Source organism: Bos mutus, chromosome 22 (assembly GCF_027580195.1).
Source record: "Bos mutus isolate GX-2022 chromosome 22, NWIPB_WYAK_1.1, whole genome shotgun sequence".
Classification (NCBI taxonomy): domain Eukaryota; kingdom Metazoa; phylum Chordata; class Mammalia; order Artiodactyla; family Bovidae; genus Bos; species Bos mutus.
The window spans coordinates 56,612,044-56,629,924 of record NC_091638.1 but is presented as its reverse complement, the minus strand read 5'-3'; the positions used below and the strand labels follow the sequence as shown (position 1 = coordinate 56,629,924).

General features: G+C 39.5%; 1 protein-coding gene across 3 annotated transcripts in view; it reads right to left on the bottom strand.

The window, feature by feature from the left end:
• RAF1 (Raf-1 proto-oncogene, serine/threonine kinase) overlaps positions 1-17,881 on the bottom strand; it is a 75,976-nt gene that overhangs the window by 53,547 nt on the left and 4,548 nt on the right. Inside the window, exon 1 of one of the 3 annotated variants that reach the window (XM_070359236.1) lies at positions 2,705-2,728. The exons of the other annotated variants lie outside the window; for them this stretch is intronic. The gene's annotated coding sequence lies outside the window, so the exon portion shown is untranslated. Of the gene's footprint in view, positions 1-2,704; positions 2,729-17,881 lie in introns of those variants that run through there. 3 annotated transcript variants of the gene reach the window in all.

Here is a 17,881-nt window from a genome sequence, read left to right as displayed (position 1 = left end):
TGGGTAGCCGTTCCCTTCTCCACGGATCTTTCCAAACCAGGGACTGAACCTGGGTCTCCTGCATTGCAGGCAGATTCTTTACCATCTGAGCCACCAGGGAAGCCCAGAGAAGGCCTAACCTACTGAGTAATAAAAAGGCTTCAGTATAGGCTTATTTGCAAGGTCGAACCTACACTCCAGAAGATTAAGAGTACCAAAAATCCAACATTCAGCTAAGCAAGGTCCTCCTAAACACTTGGTCCACAAAACTATACAGACTCTTATGGTAAAATTTTTAACACTCAAATTATTAAACTCCATGAAAATAAAGACTGAGCTTTGACAACCTCTGTATACTTAATTCCTAGAAGAGTACTTGTTGAATGACCAAATAAACTAAGCGAGCACTTTGAAGTCATAGATCTGCTGATGAATAACCTTCTTGGCTGTGTGGAACTGAGCAAAAAACATCTGCGCCTTAATTTCTTCATCTGTAAAATAAGAATATATTTTAAGAGGTGGAGGGGTTATGAGAAATAAATGAAAAACTATAAAGAATACAAAATTCACTGTCTGGTACACTGTGGGCACTTAATTCAAAATAGCTATCACTACATGATATTATTGGTAATAATAGTGCTTACCCACACAACAGAGTAAACTAGATATGATCCTTGATTCCTTTAGTATCTTCCTCACCCACCACATTTAATCATCCAACACATGCTGTCAGATCCTCCAAACTCCACCACTTTAACCCAACCCAACCATTCCAACCTAAAGCACCATCATGTCTTGCCTAGATTACACCAGGTGTCTCTATGCCCACTCTCAAAACTTGCAAAACTATTCTCTACCTACTACCTTAAGGCACAAATCTGGTCACATGACTGCTCTGCTAAAGTCCTTATTTTGAGTGTGACTGGTTCCCTCTTACACTCAAAATAAAACCCAAATTCTTTAAAACTATGACCTACAAGGCCTCACATGATGTTTGACACCTTACCTCCTGTCCTTTCTCTTAGTTCATTTATTCCTGTCACACTGACCTTCTTGTTGCTAGCTTGTCAATCATGTTTCCAATCAAATGTGGCTCCTCAAAGGGGACCTCCTTGGCCATCCTGTTTCAGTGTATCCTGTCTCTCCCCATCATTTTTCCCTCTTTACTGAGCTTTACTGTTTTCACCATCCTTCATGCCATTTTTATAATACTTTGAAATTATATTAGATAGCTGCTACCCAGTGACTGTCTACCCTTGATAATATGTTCCAAGAAGCCACGTTCAGTTTACCCTAAAAACGCCATCACCTTTCACCGTATCTAGCATACAACTGGCCATTAAGACACTTCCTGAATGAATAATAAAGGCTGGCATCTAGGTCCAGCGAGTGCTGAGTTCTACTAGAAATCATCAGTCCAGTCATTTATGAACACACGGTGCTGAGGGGCTACGCTCCAGACTACAACACTGAGAGTTGCGGAATTCTGCAAATGTAGAAGCGGCACAGTATAACCACTGGTGGCAGTCAGCTGATAATTACAACAGCTCTATCAGACAGATGCCAAACGGACAAAAGCCAGCTGGTAATAGCCAGTTGAAGCCATTATGGAATTCTACCATGCTTGAACTATTTCCAAAGTTTGATTTACTAGTGTTGTTTGGCATTTTTCTTCACAGTTGTTTTATTGTAAAAATAAAACCAAGCACCATTCCTGTTCACCTGCTCTGTCAAACTAAACTGTAAACATGTTCCAACTACACACACATCCATTTGTCCTAAATATACACTGCTGAAAATAAAAAGTGGTTTTAAGCCACAGTGTCCCTACTAAAGAAATGTAGAAAAGTGTTTTTAAACATGCCTAAGATCATGGAGAATGCAAAAGAATGAGTAGAAAGAGTAGGCTATCAGACAGGAGGAGGGGTGGTTCAGCCTAACAGAAATATAATAATTAACAAATATTTGGGATACATGTCCCAAAACAATAATGATTTCTTAGGCATAACCAAACAATGGCAGTTCCAGTTTAAATTTTTGGATGTCAATCTAAAGTGTTCTTCATACACATAAGTTGTGAACCATGAAACTAATCAACAAAATTAAAGAGAATATCAAAGTTTTCTTACAGTTTTCAGTAATTTCAGAACATACAAAAGCTAAAATTTGAGAAAACTGATACATTTTCACATTAGGTTTGCAAATGATTCTAGAATCAGTTACTAGTCATTACCTTCTCTATATTCGCTATGGGCCTAATGCCGTATGTTGTAACCTCTAAAAATAAGTCTCCATTTTAGTAAAATGATGAAACCAGTATCTCAGTGAATAAAAACAAGGAACTGCTGAATGTCAGCATATTTCACAGGCCACAGCTAATTAGATGATTAAATGAAAGATTTCTCAAACTCTTTTTAAAATAATTCAGATATAGGAATGTTAAGAAAAGCTCAACTTTTTTTTTTTGGAACTCAACTTTTATAGCAAATTCATTTTTTTTTTTTAACAATCAAGAATCCATTCCTGGGAGTTTCCATGAACAACATGCACCAGGACAGTCAAGCAGAAAAGTGAAGAAAAGGAACAGAAGCAGGGTGCCAGTGATTTTCATCTTACGCTTTCAAGAAATAAGATTATCTTTATAAAAGTCTCAACACTGGCAAAGCAAGGTTCACTTCTGTCCTCGGACAACAAATCAAAAGGCCCATAAGAGCACAGCACCTACCGCTCATCTCCTAGGCATTAGCAGAGAAGTCACCAACATTCTCCCGGCTAAGGCAAAAGGCTTTACAGAACTCTGCAGGCTGCATTTCCAGTCTGCAGAGTTTTGAGCACTCTTCCCACAATCCTCACGCCCCAAACTACACAAACCAGCACGTGACTGAGAAGCCGGTTAGAGCAGGAAGGAACACTTGGGTATGCAAACAAAGTAAAAGGGTAGTAAATACAGGGGCCATACTGTGTCTGTGAAAGCTGACTTGCTTAAAATTTTTTAGAGAAATCAAGTTATTTCCTAGTCAATTCCTAACAAGCTGTTGAGAAGTGACATTACAAAGGACACTGGGATACTTTATTCTGAAACTCAGAATGCAGAATACACAGGTTATGATACAGGCATTTTAAACTCAACACATTCATTTCAGCCTTCTCACCCTGTGGCTCAGCTCGAGCAATAACCAAAGAACTGCTTCATTCAGAGGCATTTCTAAAAATGAATAAATAGCACCAGATTAATAAAACAGTAATAAATTAAGTACTCTGGGAGATTCCTGCTGTTTTTTTGTTTTTTAGCTTACCATGTGCTATAAAAAAAGTGTTCAGAAAGCAAGACCGTTTCAGGTGCAGGATTATTAGGGAGCAGCACACATACAGAGTGCTTACCAATAAACAGCCTGGGACAAGCCAGATGTGATGGGAGCACAACTATGAAAACGTAACCGCCAGTGCGCAGTGTGTACCTCCAGGGATTTGAGTCCTATGTTTAAGGTCCATCATCTAACTCAGGGCCTAATTGGACGGATAAATGTTTGACTGGAAACACTATCCTATCGACGTCTGGAGATACAGACCTCAGCAGAGCACTCGCTCAAACATTCCTCATCGATTGTCTTGTCAGTTACTCTCCTGAAGGGTTAGACACCTTTGGACCATGTAAGTAAAACAAAACAACCCCAATTAATCCAGGAAGCTCTTCAGGAGTTCAGTGTACAAGAACCAAAATGTTCTAGGACGTCGGCCTAAAAGAGTCAAGAAGCAGTTGCGCCAACTTGGGGTTAAGGTTGACTGTTTTACCCTCTCCCTACCTCAGCCAAGCCAAGCAACCAAATACATTTTACTCTTGCTTCCTGAGTAGGGAAACACACACACACACACACACACACACACGTATAAATATCTCACAGAGACAGATGGACAGCATTTTTCTTGAAAATGCTTCAGTGAATCAGTATATGAAATCTGTCTTAAAACCTCACTTTTGAGCTTTTATTCAAATATTACTCTCTTTTATTTCACTTAAAAATATTAAAGTGGTAGAACACAAATACCTAAGGCAACTAGCACTTTGGTGTTCAACTAGATTTTAAAGACATTCTTAAGCTACCTAATATCGAGTTTCTAAGAACATAGCAATGCATTCTGTGGTTGAGATTGATTGGAGAAAGTTTACTTCAATCAAGAGAACTTAAAATTTTACATAACTTTACAGTTTATTCCTCTCCACTATCTCACAGTATTATTAAAATTAAACAGGCTAAAATCAGGTATTATTCCTAGTTCTTCTGTAGACAAAGAAAACAAGAAGTTCAAAAGGTTTAGTGACAATAAGGGAAGCAAAACAAACAAAAAAATTCAGGTTCTCAGACTCTAAATTACAGGTCTATTTTAACACATTAAGAAAGAAAAATAATTGTTTAACATTGTTACTATTACTACTTTGAAATAAATAGTTTATAAGTAATGCGGTATATGGGGAAAAAATGTTTTATATAACATAAGCAATTTAAATGTCCTTCATATTTAAGAGATTTTTACTTCCTTTCTAAATAATGATTTAGTTCAAATTCATTATCTTAGAGCAGTTGTTTTCCCAATGCTTTTTCTCACATAGCCTTTCTTTCTTATCCATTAAATAATACAGAATAGAAGAGTATCAAAAATATAATCCTGGGACTTCATGGGTGGTCCAGAGGTTAGTACTCCACACTCCCAATTCAGGGAGGCCTGGGTTCAATTCCTGGTCGGGGAACTAGAGCTCACATGCTGCAACTAAGGGTTCGAGGGCCTCAACCGCAGACCTGCCTGCCTCAACCAAGGCCTGGCGCGGCCGAGTAAGTATTTCAAAATGCACACAGACGATCTCTTATTTAGAAGCTAACTCTTAACAATCTGCAGCAAGTGACTAGCCAGTGAAGCCAAACATAAGGCAGTCTCCACTGTGTCTAACGGCCTGTGGCTCAGGGGTGAGAGCGCTGGCCTCATAAACTGTTTTTAAGTCATTCTTTTTTTATCTTCACTCCAAAATTTTTCTACCCAAAGTTGGTAACAAACAAAAGTTAGATAAAATAAAATCTCCATGTAATTAGAAGACTGCTAAACTACAAACCATGACTAATTCTGAATATTAGTCAATACAAAAGAACTCCTATACATCAAAATAACCTGGGCACTGCCCTAGAGTTAAAATTCTGTTGTAATATTTTGCAGCTGCTGTGAGTTTCTCCTTGGTTCAAAAGGAGAGAAATGAGGAGGAGAAACGGGTAGCAAGGGCTTGAAAAGACTATTGCTAGAATAAATGACCTGAACACACTAAGATGCCCACAGCTTTAAACAGCCTTTTACTCACGACATTTAGACTTAAGATGGACTTGGAGCTCACTCCCCTCTACTCAGCATGTTTTACAAAATGTGAAAATTAAACAATGTATGTAAAGCACAGAGTGTTGGCCTGACACAGTTAATGTTCCCTACTATCATGATGAAACAGTCAGGAATTCTAGACAGCCATAAACCTCCAGCCAGGGTTTTTCTGAGTTCAAAGCCTAACACTCTTCACTACTACGGTTACTGTGTTCCAAAATTAAGACCTAGCTTCCAAAATACAGATCAACTGTTTAGCTCTCACGTTACTTCTGTTAATGTGTGCTATGCGATCAGTCGCTAAGTTGTGTCTGACTCTTTTTGACCCCATTTTGGACTGTAGTCCACGAGGCTCCTCTGTCCATGGAATTTTCTAGGCAAGAATACTAGAGCAGGTTGACATTTTCTCCTCCAGGGAATCTTCCAGTCCCAGGGATCAAACCCACCTCTCTTACATCTCCTGTACTGGCAGGCAGAATTCTTTATCACTGAGCCACCTGAGAAGCCCAGTTGGGGGAATAACACAGCTAATATGCTATCTTGTTCATTTGATCTCTGCAAATGGTCTCTCTATTCCCAGAGATCTTCTCCAGAGCCTGCATGGAGTAATAATTCTAGATGCTTTACCATCAGTCTATATCTTGGAATCTGTAAACACATTTCTAAATTATCTACACATCAACACATGCCTAATTACCTGCAATTAACAACCAAGGTAACTTTCTGGAAAATACCTCCTTCTCTGCTTAGATTTATCATTACCTCAAAAAGCTTCTTATTTTTATATTTCTCCATGGTAGGAGACATTAGACAAGATTTACCATCAAAGAGAAGTAAACCTAATGCTATGTACAACTTAGGGCAAGCCTTAGAAGAAATGTAAAATTCCCTGTTTCACTGTTCTAAAACGTAAAACACAGTTAAAAGTAGCTCTATTAACTATAGAGGGCAGAGGTGAAGTGCATGTCAATTGTAACCAGTTAACTAATTAAAGTATTCTAACTCCATATCCTCCTGGTAAATCAGAAAATTAGAAAAAAGGCTGAGAGCACAAAGTAGGGGAAATGGCAGCACTGAAGCCGAGTCCATTAACCTTAGAGACACTGACAGCCACTCTGATCACAACACGAACACTGCTCCAAAGCCTGGCGCCAACTCAGTTTTCATTACTTAATTGTATAATGAACTTCTAAAATTACAAAAACCAATACATCATTTTAGAAATCTCTGCACTAAGCTCACTTTTCAGAGTACTAGTATCACATAGTGTCTAAGCAGCTTAAATATTCTCGTAAGAACTGGCAAAATGAGGTGGGTACCCCCAACCACTCTAAACTTTAAAGGCTTCAGGGTGAGCCCACAATTGCTTTATACATATGCAAGTGATTAAGTGTTCCTAGACGTTTATGAAATATTGATTAGTGGTGAAGAGAAAGAATACTTCTTAAAGTGCTATTTTAAGCTAATTCCCTAAATTAAATACGTAAGATTAGAAGAAAAGTTTTCACATACAAAGTCATAGCACAATGATTATCATCTTATAGAAAAAAGGTAATGGAACTAATTATTTCTATTCAAGTCAAAAAGGTTTAGAAAAGACAACTCTTCAACAGGGGTATCTCGGGACTCCCCTGGTGGTCCAGTGATTAAGACTCCTCGTTTCCACTGCAGAGGGTGGGGGTTTGATCCCTGGTGTGGAACTAAGATCCTGCACGGTGCAGTCAAAAAAAAGTGGGGCGGGGGGGGGGGGGTATCTCTGAGGGCCCTATGAAAAATAAGTACCTGGAAAGGCAAATTAGAGTAGCCTCAATCCCAGCCCTCAATAAACTTAGTTTAGATCAAGAAGTAACACAAGGACAAGGTGGGGTTAATCATACAAGGCCTATGAGAAGGAAATGGATCTACTCTAAGTCATAAAGGAAATTATAAAACAGCATTCCCAGAAACCTAACAAAAACCTTAAGTTTTCATCACATCTTGGGGTTACATTCTGAGGTGCAGAGAAGGTGTAGGATGCAGTCAAAAACTAACCTAGAAACCCCTTTCAGATCAGATCAGATCAGTCGCTCAGTCGTGTCCAACTCTTTGCGACCCCATGAATCGCAGCACACCAGGCCTCCCTGTCCATCACCAACTCCCAGAGTTCACTCAGACTCACGTCCATCGAGTCAGTGATGCCATCCAGCCATCTCATCCTGTCGTCCCCTTCTCCTCCTGCCCCCAATCCCTCCCAGCATCAGAGTCTTTTCCAATGAGTCAGCTCTTCGCATGAGGTGACCAAAGTACTGGAGTTTCAGCTTTAGCATCATTCCTTACAAAGAAATCCCAGGGCTGATCTTCAGAACGGACTGGTTGGATCTCCTTGTAGTCCAAGGGACTCTCAAGAGTCTTCTCCAGCACCACAGTTTAAAAGCATCAATTCTTCGGCGCTCAGCCTTCTTCACACTCCAACTCTCACATCCATACATGACCACAGGAAAAACCATAGCCTTGACTAGATGAACCTTTGTTGGCAAAGTAATGTCTCTGCTTTTGAATATGCTATCGAGGTTGGTCATAACTTTCCTTCCAAGGAGTAAGCGTCTTTTAATTTCATGGCTGCAGTCACCATCTGCAGTGATTTTGGAGCCCAGAAAAATAAAGTCTGACACTGTTTCCACTGTTTCCCCATCTATTTCCCACGAAGTGATGGGACCGGATGCATGATCTTTGTTTTCTGAATGTTGAGCTTTAAGCCAACTTTTTCATTCTCCACTTTCACTTTCATCAAGAGGCTTTTTAGTTCCCCTTCACTTTCTGCCATAAAGGTGGTGTCATCTGCATCAGATCAGATCAGTCACTCAGTCGTGTCCAACTCTTTGCGACCCCATGAATCGCAGCATGCCAGGCCTCCCTGTCCATCACCAACTCCCGGAGTTCACTCAGACTCACGTCCATCGAGTCAGTGATGCCATCCAGCCATCTCATCCTCTGTCATCCCCTTCTCCTCCTGCCCCCCATCCCTCCCAGCATCAGTCTTTTCTAATGAGTCAACTCTTCGCATGAGGTGACCAAAGTATTGGAGTTTCAGCTTCAGCATCAGTCCTTCCAAAGAAATCCCAGGGCTGATCTCCTTCAGAATGGACTGGTTGGATCTTCTTGCAGTCCAAGGGACTCTCAAGAGTCTTCTCCAACACCACAGTTCAAAAGCATCAATTCTTCGGCGCTCAGCCTTCTTCACAGTCCAACTCTCACATCCATACATGACCACAGGAAAAACCATAGCCTTGACTACACGGACCTTTGTTGGCAAAGTAATGTCTCTGCTTTTGAATATGCTATCTAGGTTGGTCATAACTTTCCTTCCAAGGAGTAAGCGCCTTTTAATTTCATGGCTGCAGTCACTATCTATCTGAGGTTATTGATATTTCTCCTGGCAATCTTGACTCCAGCTTGCACTTCTTCCAGTCCAGCGTTTCTCATGATGTACTCTGCATATAAGTTAAATAAACAAGATGACAATATACAGCCTTGATGAACTCCTTTTCCTATTTGGAACCAGTCTGTTGTTCCATGTCCAGTTCTAACTGTTGCTTCCTGACCTGCATACAAATTTCTCAAGAGGCAGATCAGGTGGTCTGGTATTCACATCTCTTTCAGAATTTTCCACAGTTTATTGTGATCCACACAGTCACAGGCTTTGGCATAGTCAATAAAGCAGAAATAGATGCTTTTCTGGAACTCTCTTGCTTTTTCTATGATCCAGTGGATGTTGGCAATTTGATCTCTGGTTCCTCTGCCTTTTCTAAATCCAGCTTGAACATCAGAAGTTCACGGTTCACATACTGCTGAAGCCTGGCTTGGAGAATTTTGAGCATTACTTTGCTAGCCTGTGAGATGAGTGCAATTGTGCGGTAGTTTGAGCATTCTTTGGCATTGCCTTTCTTTGGGACTGGAATGAAAATGCCCTTTTCCAGTCCTGTGGCCACTGCTGAGTTTTCCAAATTTGCTGGCATATTGAGTGCAGCACTTTCACAGCATCATCTTTCAGGATTTGGAATAGCTCAACTGGAATTCTATCATCTCCACTAGCTTTGTTCGTAGTGATGCTTTCTAAGGCCCACTTGACTTCACATTCCAGGATGTCTGGCTCTAGGTCAGTGATCACACCATCGTGATTATCTGGGTCGTGAAGGTATTTTTGTACAGTTCTTCTGTGTATTCTTGCCATCTCCTCTTAATATCTTCTGCTTCTGTTAGGTCCATACCATTCATCTCTCCTTAAGTCGATGGCCTATATTTAGGGTATTTACTCCGTCTTTCTCAGTGCCTCTTCCTCTTTAAAGTAAGGATTACAATGTACCTACATCATCAGGCTTATGGGAAGATTAAACCAATTAAGGTAAACTCTAGCATGCAGTAGTTAAGATAAAGGTAAGCTGTTATCTTTAGGATGCTTTTTTTAAAAATGTATCTTTAGACCAAAAAAACACACTCAATTATGAGATGGTCGAATTATAAGGCTTGGGAGAATTGAGAATGACAAAGAACAGATTCACTTTCTTCAACTGCAATCAAAATCTCCCAAGAACATACGCTCAGTACCATAAGGAGTGAGTGATGGCTGAAACTGCCTGCACTATTAAAATACTTTTTTGGCAGGACAAAAACATAGTTGAATACTCATTTCTTCTTTGTTTTTGTTTTTTGGGGTTTTGGGGGGTTTTTTTTGCCACAACACACAGCTTGATCCCAGGTTCCCCGCAGGGAGAGTGCCGAACACTAACCACTGGGCTGCCAGGGAATTCCCTACCCATTTTAATATACTTAGAATGCAGCTTCACTCTTCATTTTTCCTTTAAGCTTATTTCTTTGCTCAGTCTAGCTCTGTTCCATCTGAGGGACTGGGTAATCAATTTTTCAAGATTACTCCAAGCCTCCTTTAAGGAGTAAGTGTTTTTCTATTTTCTTTTTTTTCCTTTTTTTCATTCAATTGGTCATACAACACCGGAAAAAACCCACCCTCACATATAAAAAGTTTCTGCTGAAACAGACACACTCCAACACTTAAAAATAAAATATCATCTCATCCAAGCCAGGAAACAATAATAAGTCTGGTTTGGAAATGGCCTAGCTACAGTTTCCCAAGCAGTCCAAAGGGCAACTCAGATGCTGCAAGGTGGAGTGTGTGTCAATATTTTGAGTTTCCTCACCCCTCTTTCTCAATTTCTGACCACAAACTGGTAACTTCATCAGCTGACTGGCCAGCATAAATGCACATGAAGAAATGTGATACTCTACCCTTCTCATAGTTAGCAAGCCGGGCTGCCCAAGTTTAGAAAAGAACCTAACTTTTTTAAAGGATAACTAATTTTTTAAAAGTTCATCAGCTAGTTCAAACAATTACATTAAAACATCAGTTCCCCGGTTCCCTAAAAAAATAAAACACCAGTTCCACAGTGAAAGACATATGGAGCCGATTTTATTTTTAACTCTTAGTTTTTCATTATTTTCATTTTAAGTCACTTTGTCTAAACTCTTTAACTCTTTTTACTTTTCATCTCCAAATCAGTCATTGCTTCTTCATTTAAGCAGCAACTGTTCATTTTTAAATGAACGGAGCTATTTATAAAGTATATCCTTAAACACAAGTAGAAAAATATGCAACACACAAATAAAATATGGTTTAAGTGTGATCACTCTGATGGTCGGGTAATAATGAAATAAAAAACAGCTACACAGTGGAAGGGGAAGGAGAGGAAATAAAAACCACCCAGACATCTCATCCTGCTAAGCTAATGCCTGGAAACACTGACTTAACTAACCATACCAATAATTTCTGTTCCACATAAAAGGCATAAATTTTAGTGGCAAGTCCTGCATAATCAACAAGTGATTTAAAAAAATAGCATGAGCTTCCTTCAAAAATAAAGACATGAAAAAAATTTAATAAAATAAAGACATTAAATATAAAATAAGTGAATCCACTATTCTGCACACTGGCATCTCTCACTTGGGCAGACATTGAGATTTACCCTCAAGATAAGTACTCCTCCAGGTTTACAACGTTGCCAAAGCTATTTCAAGAAGTAACCATCTGATTCAGTCATTTTTCCAATGATTCCTTGTGGAGTCAATGGCTTTCATACAGAAAAATCCCCTGGTCTTCAACGATACCAACAAAGGTAAGCATCTTGCTTGTCTTGAGAACTTGTAAGAATTACAATAAGGTATATCTGTAAAACCATTTGTTTCCCAGAAAATACTTTAAATCAACTCTTCAAGAATATTTTTCTTAAACCAAGGACATGTTCAGAGGTTTCCACTGTAAACTGGACCATTAATTCATTAAAACTCTAAGTTATACCCAGCTACTTTGCCACAGGAGTAAAAAAAAAAAAAAAAAAAAAACTAAATATGAAAATGTAACCCATGTAATTTACACATCAAAGTCCGAACGCCTTAAGGAAAAGAACTGTATGTATTTCCTACATTTTGTTATATACTCCGTCATCCAGTACAGTAGGGCTTCCCTGATGGCTCAGTGGTAAAGAATCCACCTGCAATGCAGGAGTCAACGGAGACGCAAGTTCGATCCCTGGGTTGGGACAATCCCCTGGAGGAGGGCATGGCAACCCACTCCAGTATTCTTTCCTGGAGAATCCCCATGGATAGAGGAGCCTGGTGGACTACAGTCCATAGGGTCGCAGAGAGTCAGACATGACTAAAGTGACTTAGCACACATGCCAGTACAGTACCTTGCACAAAATTAATGTTTAAATAGCTGAATAAACTATTAATGGAGAAATGACGTAATTACACTATTTATACTAAACTTTCTCATGGATATTGAATCACTACCTACCACATGAAAGTACTGATACATAGAATCCAAAAAACCAGAATGCCTCTGTATACCGCAACGTGGCACAGAACTGAGTGGAAAAGTGTAAGGAGCACATCATTTGACAATTTCTAATAATCTATTTCAACTGCCAGTGGCTTTGAAGACTATAAAGTTCAGAAGAATAGCCCTTGCCTTGTTAAAGTAGAAAAAACAAAAAATCATGACTTACCAAAGACTGACCATGTGCTAAGAGCTTTCAGGATGACAAATAGGCCTACAACAACAAGAACTGACAGCTTTGTGTGTGTGTGGTGATGGGGGAAAAAGGAGTAACTTCTTAAGAAAGCTATAAGAATGTGGAGCATGGAACAATCACTTCCAGCCTGAGCAGAGGAAGAGGCAGACAATGAAGGATGATTTCACTGTAGCATCTGAAATTGAAGGGGAGGCATTTTAATAGGTGCCTGTAAATGTTTTTCTTTATAAAAAATAGAATTTTAATGTACATATTTTAGTACCCTACTTTTTTCACTTAGTGTATCTTACCACTCAAGATTAATTGAAATAATTATTTATAAGTTAACTGAATATATTTTAGATTAAAAGGGGATGAAAGGTATAAGGAAGGTAAAAGCAACAACTACATGTACCAGCTTAATAAAAAACCTTTTTCCAAAAAAGGAGTCATTAATTGTGTAATTAATTTATCTCTTTGAAGAACATTATATACAAATACATTTATAAAGGAGGAAAAATTCCATAGATGCAAATACAGCCAACTTCCTAAACTTCTGGTTTGCTCAGTCAATCTAATTAGCAGTTAAGAGAAAAGCCTAGAGCCACTTCACATCCATTAGGACAGTTATTATCAAAAAAGCAGAATATAACAAGTATTAGCAAGGATGCAGATAAACTGGAACTCTCATGCATTGCTGGTGGGAATATAAAATGATGCAGCTGCTGTGGAAAATAATTTGGCAATTCCTCAAAAGTTAAACAGAATTACCATCAGTTCCAGCAATTCCACTCCTGGGAACAAAAGCAGAGACTCAAACAGACACTTACAAATCAATGTTCACAGCATCATTATTCATAAAAGCCAAAATGTGGAACCTAAGAGCCCATCAACTGTTGAAAGGATAAAATATTTTGTGTGTGACACTGGAATATTATTCAACCATGAAAAGGAATAAAATTTTGACACACAGTATAATATGGATGAATCCTGAAAACACAGTAAGTAAAATAAGCCAGATACAAAATTATAAATATTGTATGATTCCCCAAAGGTCCAAAAGTCAAAGCTATGGTTTTTCCAGTAGTCATGTATGGGTGTGAGAGTCGGACCATAAAAAGGCTGAGAGCCAAAGAATTGATGCTTTTGAACTGTGGTGCTGGAGAAGACTCTTGAGAGTCCTTTGGACTGCAAGGAGATCAAACCAGTCCATCCTAAAGGAGATCAACCTTGAATATTCACTGGAAGGGCTGATGCTGAAACTGAAGCTCCGATATTCTGGCCACCTGATGCAAAGAGCTGACTCACTGGAAAAGACCCTGATGCTGGGCAAGACTGAAGGCAGGAGGAGAAGGGCATGACAAAGGGTGAGATGGTTGGATGGCATCACCGACTCCATGGACATGAGTTTGAGCAAGCTCAGGGAGATGGTGAAGGACAGGGAAGCCTGGCATGCTGCAGTCCATGGGGCTGCAAAGAGTGGGACACAACTGACTAAAGATGATTCCCTTTATATGAGATACTTGGACTAGCAAACTCAGAGAGAAAGCAGAGTTTACCAGGGGCTGGAGGTAGGGAGGAATTGGGAATTATTGTATCAATATAATTGTTACAAGGTTCTATCTGGTATGATGAAAAATTTCTAGAAACAGATTAGCAGTCATGTTTGCACAACACTATGAATGCATTTAATGCCACGGAATAATACACTCAAATGTGGTTAAAATAGTAAATTTTATGTTACGTATAGTTTACCACCACCACTCCCTCCAAAAAAGCCTAAGGGGCCCATTTGTGAATTGTCAGACAGCTAGATAAATACTAGGCACGGAGTATTTATGATGGTTATTCTCACATTCACATTTCTCTAATTCCAAGCCAGACTAAGACCAAGGAAGGTATTAGAGTATCATTTATACCTTCCATGTAGAAAGCCTATGAATGCAGAAGAGAACAGCCAGTGTGGCAAGAGCCACTTGAACCAATGCATCAGCGAGCTACGAAAGCAGACAAACGTCCTCAGGGAGCTGGCACTGAGCACCCAGAGCACTCTACTGATAATGCAAAATAGAAGGGGAAGCTGAGCAAGGTTGATTCCTTCCATAGAAATCCTATGTTACAAAGCTCTGAGTATGAGTTTAGGAAGTAGCACCTTACAATCTTAATTGTAAACATTAGTGTGTGATGGGCAGTAGGAACAATCCACAGGTGATGAACCTGTGAATCTCTACTTATGCAAATAATGTTTACTACATAATCAAGACAAAGTTTCAAGAACTAGAGATTTACAAATTAGACATGTCTCAGTTCTAAGGAGCTTATGTCTAGCCAGAGATGTAAGACATCTATATAAAAAATTCAGTTCAATCAACATCATTTAGCACCTTACACTCAACGACCTGAACTGAAATCAGGGGCATCAACACTGTGCTAAACTCTGGGTATTCAAAGGTGATTAAGATACAGTCTTGTGAGAAAAGATGAGAGGTGAACAAATATTTAAATAAAATACATGTCACAATAAATACATATCAAGTCTACAGTGTACAGTACCAAAAAATACATACACAAACCATCGAAGTTTAAATAAAAGGTCTTATTATAAAGTCTAGCATTAAATGTAGTGTTTTGATTTAATAGTTTCACCGAAGTACACAGACCTGGTCCCTCAATTTCTCAAATTTTTTCACAAATGTCAACAAAGAAGGACTTGCACACTGACTAGAAAGCATTAACTTGAATTTATGATCTAATGGGATGATAAACTCACAAATGACTATATGATAAAGGCCGTAAGAAAAATAAATGCAAGGGTCTTAAGACAGGGTTCAAGGAAGAAAACATAATGAGAAAAAGATCAGGAAATGGTATTTAGAAGATGGTGTTCAGAATGGCTCTTAAAAGAGGAACAGATAAAAGTGAGGAAATCGTGTGAATCTCTCCTCAGTAGATAAGGTCACTGAGGCAGGAACTTGCCTAATTCACCCTCCACCACTAGCCTGCTGCACTCACTTAGGTGCTTAAAAAAAAAAAAAAAAAGCCTTCTGAATTCCACTGAAGATAGTGAGAGAAATCCACACTACCAAGATATAAAAGCAAGAACTGTATCCTTAGTCTGAAAAGCAAAGGAGACTCTTGGACAATTTGGCAGGAAGTAAGGGCAGCTCACCGACATGTGAATATTCTTCTATCATCACAAAACAGGCAGATACCTAAGAACCTCATAAAGCACTTCCCTCCACGAAAGAAAGCTGGGTATGGGAAACAAAGGAGAAAGTAGAGTTACTCTAAACAGTGTACTTTCTGTATCCTTTGAATTCTGGAGCATGTGAGTGTATAATCTATACAAAAGATTAATAAAACCTAATTTTTTTATATTATAAAACAATATATTCAGAGACAATGAAAAGTAATATAAAGTAATAATAAATAATTTCTGTTTAACAACCACTAGTAACATCTACATGTGCTTTCTTCCTATGTGTAGCCTCTGAGTTTTTGTTTGTAAAGCGTGAGATATAACTTACATCCCATACAAGTCACTTAAAGTGTACAACTCAATGGCTTTTATTAGACTCACAGAGTGGTACATTTACCTCCACAATCAATTTCAGAACATTTTCAATACTTCAAAAAGAAACCGCTATCACTGTTCACTGCCATTCCCCTCTCCCTCCAGCCACTGGCAACCACAAATCTACTTTCTGCCTCTGCAGATTTGCCTGTTCTGGGCAATTCATACAAAAAGAATCACAGAATATGTGGGGTTTTCTGACTGACTTCTTTTATTTAACATGATGTTTGCAAGGTTTATACATACTGGAGAATGTGTAAGTTTTGTTGTTGTTCTGTTGCTGAGTCATGTCCAACTCTGAGACCGCCCCAGACTGTAGCATGCCAGGCTTCCCTGCTCTTCACTGTCTCCTGGAGTTTGCTCAGATGAATTCCTTTTCACTACAGAATAACATTCCATTGTATTAAATGTTGTGTTTTAACAGAACTACAATCATTCAGATACAGCATTTCTTGTGTCATAAATGCTTCATATACGCCACGGTTCAAGAAAAGCGCTGTGCCCCATAGTGGGCTGTCCCTCAGTTTACTTATCATTGAACATCTCAAGTTTTTCCAGTTTTTTCTACTATCAGTTCAGTTCAGTCGCTCAGTCGTGTCTGACTCTTTGTGACCCCATGAACTACAGCACGCCAGGCCTCCCTGTCCATCACCATCTCCCGGAGTTCACGTCCATCGAGTCAGTGATGCCATCCAGCCATCTCATTCTCTGTCGTCCCCTTCTCCTCCTGCCCCTCCCAGCATCAGAGTCTTTTCTACTATAAACCAACTTTTTAAAATGCAAATGGAAACTCCTTTCGAAATAATCTAGCTAGATCCAGGGAAATGCCTCTCCCAGAAACTGAGCTTCCTAATGAGATTTGCCAGAGAACAAAAGTCATGTTCTTCTAAGGAAAACTCAGGATTTCATCTACCCTAAAGTCAGGACGCAACAGTTAGAATTGGACATGGAACAACAGACTGGTTCCAAATAGGAAAAGGAGTTCGTCAAGGCTGTATATTGTCACCCTGCTTATTTAACTTATATGCAAAGTACATCAAGAGAACGCTGGGCTGGAAGAAGCACAAGCTGGAATCAAGATTGCCAGGAGAAATATCAATAACCTCAGATATGCAGATGACACCACCCTTATGGCAGAAAGGGAAGAGGAACTCAAAAGCCTCTTGATGAAAGTGAAAGAGGAGAGTGGAAAAGTTGGCTTAAAGCTCAACATTCAAAAACTAAGATCATGGCATCTGGTCCCATCACTTCCTGGGAAATAGATGGGGAAACAGTGGAAACAGTGTTAGACTTTATTTTTCTGGGCTCCAAAATCCCTGCAGATGGTGATTGCAGCCATGAAATAAAAGACGCTTACTCCTTAGAAGGAAAGTTATGACCAACCTAGATAGCATATTCAAAAACAGAGATATTACTTTGCCAACAAAGGTTCGTCTGAGTCAAGGCTATGGTTTTTCCAGTGGTCATGTATGGATGTGAGAGTTGGGACTGTGAGGAAAGCTGAGCACCAAAGAATTGATGCTTTTGAACTGTGGTGTTGGAGAAGACTCTTGAGAGTCCCTTGGACTGCAAGGAGGTCCAACCAGTCCATCCTAAAGGAGATCAGTCCTGGGTGTTCATTGGAAGGACTGATGTTAAAGCTGAAACTCCAATACTTTGGCCACCTCATGAGAAGAATTGACTCACTGGAAAAGACCCTGATGCTGGGAGGGATTGGGAGCAGGAGGAGAAGGGGACGACAGAGGATGAGATGGCTGGATGGCATCACCGACTCGATGGACGTGAGTTTGAGTGAACTCCGGGAGTTGGTGATGGACACAGAGGCCTGGCGTGCTGCAATTCACGGGATCGCAAAGAGTCGGACACGACTGAGCGACTGAACTGAAGTGAAACCTAGGTAAAGGATAGA